The 4589-nt window shown below is 36.1% G+C and overlaps 1 pseudogene; it reads left to right on the top strand.

Annotated features, from left to right (window-relative positions):
- The first annotated feature begins 880 nt into the window (after positions 1–880).
- Positions 881–1787, top strand: LOC124225419 (olfactory receptor 52A1-like; annotated as a pseudogene).
- The last annotated feature ends 2802 nt before the right edge of the window (positions 1788–4589 follow it).

Here is a 4589-nt window from a genome sequence, read left to right as displayed (position 1 = left end):
TATCCTAAGGCCCAGTAAAAACAGTCTATTTCACAATTCCTATTCCATTCAACAAATCTACCCTAAACATAAAGGGGCCTTAATTCATTTAGAGAATCAACTTCACCTGGCTGTGTCTGAAAGCCCACCCTCTTCAAATCTCCTATTAGGGCCACAATTTAGTTCCATAAAAAACAGTAGTTTGTTCAATATTTTGATAAAGGAATCTGTTAATATATGAAAGATAAACTCTCTTCTAACAAACCCCATTTAAGAACCAGTGCCAATGGCTAACGTATAAATAACTCACTCTCCAGGAGCAGGAGTAGTGTGGTTAATATTGGAAGCTCTCATAGGATTATATACTAACGCACACAAGGTGACAGAAACAGCATTTCTTCCAGACACCAGTGCTCTCAGGAGAATTTCCAACTGTAATTGGCTGGCACTTAGAAGTAGACATAAAGGGAATACCCAATGGTGACTTTTCAAACAAACTAGGCTACAGCTCATGAACGATGCCAAAGGTCAGTGCTCTCAGTTTCATACTTTCCTTGTCTACAAGGGCTCAGAGCTAAGTCAGGAATCATGAAACTTTTTCATTTTTCAGCTCTGGTAAAGGTATTGCAGGATTTTCTGCTTCTGCCATCCTAAGGTGTATTGTAGAACCCCAGGGCATTCTAGCCAAATTGCCATCCAAAGCACTGAACTTACTTGTTCAATGCTCAATATGGTTGAATGACAGTGAGGGCTGAAGCATTTTCATTTCCCATCCAAGTTTTCTTCTGCAGGTATCAGAACCAGTAGTGAGAAGACAGAATACCAACCTCTATGGCATCCATCAACGTATCATATTTGAACCCCAGAACCGTAATCTTGATTGGAATTCCTGGACTAGAACATGTGCAGTTTTGGATTGGGTTTCCTTTCTTTGCTGTGTGCCTAGTGGCTGTTTTGGGAAATATCATTTTGCTAATCATCATCCCTACAGAACGCAGCCTGCACCAGCCCATGTATATCTTCCTGGCCGTGTTGGCGGCCACTGACATAGGACTTTGTGCAGCCATTGTTCCCAAGATGTTGGCCATCTTCTGGTTCAGATCTTGCTCCATGGCCTTTGATACCTGCCTAGCCCAGCTGTTCTCCATTCATGCCTTGCAGTGCATAGAGTCTGGCATCCTGTTGGCCATGGCCTTTGACCGCTACACTGCCATCTGTGATCCTTTGAGGCACAAATCCATCCTTACACCTTCCATCCTGAGTCGTATGATAGTGATGGTGGCAATCCGAGCTACAGTGTTGGTTGGTCTATTACCCATTCTAATCAAAAGACTACACCTTTTCCATTCCATTGTAATTGCCCACTCTTACTGTGAGCACATGGCTGTCGTCAAGCTGGCTGCAGAAGACATCCAAGTCAATAAAATATGTGGTCTTTTCGTGGGTTTTACAATTCTGGGATTTGACATGATTTTTATCCTCATTTCCTACGTCCTTATTTTCCAGGTTGTTTTCCGTCTACATCAAAAGGAGGCAAGACTTAAAGCATTTAATACATGCACAGCTCACATTTTTGTTTTCCTTGAGTTTTACATTCTTGCCTTCTTCTCTTTCTTCAGCCACCGTTTTGGACACGTTGCCCCCTCTACCCACATTCTTCTGTCTACCATCTACCTCCTTGCGCCACCAGCACTCAACCCTATTGTCTATGGTGTAAAAAATAAGGTAATTCGTAAGCGTGTGGCACAGATTTTTCTTCTGAATCATGAATCCCAGCAGGGATCTATCAAGTATTTGTGGTCATGTAGAGAATATTTCTATTTCCTACAGAAGGAGAGAGTTTGGACTGTGTGTGTTAGTTTCTGAGGTTTCACACCATTATGCTCAATCTTAAAAGCATTTATTTCCAAAACTATAGCTAGGTTGACATAAAAAGTACTCAAATAGGCCAGCCCTGTGGCCCGGGGGTTAAGTTCACGTGTTCTGCTTTGGCAGCCCAGGGTTTCACAGGTTCGGATCCTGGGTGAGGACCTAGTACTGCTTGTCAAGCCATTCTGAGGCTGTGTCCCACACGCCACAACTAGAAGGACATGCAACTAATATATACAACTATGTATTAAGAGGCTTTGGAGAGAAGAAGGAAAAATTTTAAAATAAGTATTCAGGTTAACAATGATATTCTCTACCTGTAATGCATTTGAGTTCTAATCTAAATTTTACATTTCCTTCCTTTTATTTTCTTTGTATTTAATTTCCCGTTCTTTTTTACTTCTTCATAATGAAGCTTTGACGATTGGCTTTCTAACTTTCTCTTTTGGAATGTCTGCGTTTTCAACTGTGGATTTATTTTAACCATTGCTTTTGTTGCATACCACCCATTTTGACATCCTGTGTTTTCATTCTTATTCAATTAAAAAATAAGAACAATATCCATTGTGATTTCTGTGTTAACCCATGAGATATTGAGGCATGGGCTGCTTGATTTCCAAATATTTAAGGAATAATAATGTTTTATTACTATATTCTAATTTAATTTGATTGTGTTCAGAGAATACATTCTTTGCAATATTAAATATTTGAAACGTGTTAAGACTTGCATTATGACCCATTTTAAGGTCTAATTTGTGTGTCTTTAAAATGAATGTACATTATGTAGTTTTCATTTTGTTGCTTTTTATATATAAAAACAAATCAATGGTTTGTTTATACCTTAAAAAGTAAGAAAAATAAAAATTAATTAAACATAAATAAATTGAAAGATGGAAATGATAATGATAGAACAGGCTTTAATGAAATATGAAGTAAATTATAAGGAAAAAGTACAAAGCCAAAGAGAGAGAGAACATGAATCACTGGCACAAGGAAAGTAAGAAGGTTTTTTACTATGTAATATATGCATTAAAACATCAATAATGGGATATTGTACATAAATTACTACCAATGAATTCAACAATATAAATAAAATAAGCACCATGCTTGAAAGACATAAATTACAAAAATTGGAAAACAAGAAATATAAAACCTGAATATCCCTAAACCCATAAAGCAAGTGAGGCTTTTAAAATTTTTAATTTATTTATTTTTGACAAATAAAAGTTATGTATATTTAAGGTGAACAGCATGACATTTTGGTATGTATATATGTGTACACTGTGAAAAGATTACCACAACCAAACGAATTAATATATCCATCATCTCACAGTTCCCTTTTTGTGCATGTAGTTAGAATAACTGATACCTACTCTCTTAGCAATTTCAGGTGTACAATATATGATTATTAAGTATAGTCACCATGCTGTACATTAGGGTTCTAGGGGTTAGTCCTCTTATAATTGAAAGTTTGTACCCTTTGATCAATAGCTCCCTTTCTCCTCTATCGCCAGCCTCTGGTAACTACCATTCTATTCTCTGTTACTACGAGTTAGACCTTTTTTTAGATTAAATATATAAGCCAGATTGTGTGATATTTGTCTTACTGTGTCTGGCTTATTTCACTTAGTGTAATTTCCTCTAGGTTCATTCACATTGTCACAAACATCAGGATTTCCTTCTTTTTTAAGGCTGAATGACAAATATATCTCACATTTATCATACTTTGTTTAACTATTTTTCTGTCAACGGGCATTTAGGTTGTTTCCATATCTCAGTTACTGTGAATAATGCTGCAATGAACATGGGAGTACAGACATCTCTTCAAGATAATGATTTTATTTATTTTGGATATATACCCAGAAGTAGGATTGCTGGATCACATAGTAGTTCAATTTTTAATTTTTTGAGAAACCTCCATAGTGTTTTTCATAGTTGCTGTACTGACTTACATTCCCATCAGCAGTGCACAAGGGCTCTCTTTTTTACATCCCCGCCAAGACTTACCTTTTGACATTTTGATAATAACCATCCTAAAAGGTATTTCACTATATTTTTGATTTGCATTTCCCTGATAATTAGTGATGTCGAGCATGTTTCTGTACCTGTTGGCCATTTGTATGTGTTCTTGGAAAAATGTTTATTCACTTCCTCTGCCCAATTCATTTTTTGGCATTTTGAGTTTCCCAGGACCATTTATTGAAGAGACTGTCCTTTTCCCATTGTGTATTCTTGGCGCCTTTCCTGAAAATCAGTTGACTGCATATGTGTGGGTTTAATTCTGGACTCTCTCTTCTGTTCTGCTGATCTATATGTCTGTTTTTATGTAAGTACCAAAATGCTTTGAAACTACAACTTTTTAATATAGTTTAAAATCAGGAAATGTGATGCCTCCAGCTCTTTTCTTTTTTCTCAAGATTGCTTTAGCTGTTCAAGGACTTTTATGGTTCAATGTAAATTTTACGATTGTTTTTTCTTTTATATTAAAATGTTCACGTAATCAAATGTAGTTTCATTTGTGAATTATATCAAACATTTAAGCAATAAATAATATCTGACTCAAAGCAAACATTTTCAGGAAACGCAGAAGAAAATAATAGCTCCCGGTTTATATCTGGTTCCAAAAGCTGATAATGATATACAAGATCAATACCTGTCGTGAAAATAGACAAAACAATCCTTAACAAAATATTGGCAAATCAAAACAAAAAATCAATACCATGATAATAAACATCAAGTGA

This window comes from Equus quagga, chromosome 14, assembly GCF_021613505.1.
Source record: "Equus quagga isolate Etosha38 chromosome 14, UCLA_HA_Equagga_1.0, whole genome shotgun sequence".
Taxonomy (NCBI): Eukaryota; Metazoa; Chordata; class Mammalia; order Perissodactyla; family Equidae; genus Equus; species Equus quagga.
The sequence above is the reverse complement of the archived record's forward strand: the minus strand, read 5'-3'. Positions and strand labels throughout refer to the sequence as shown.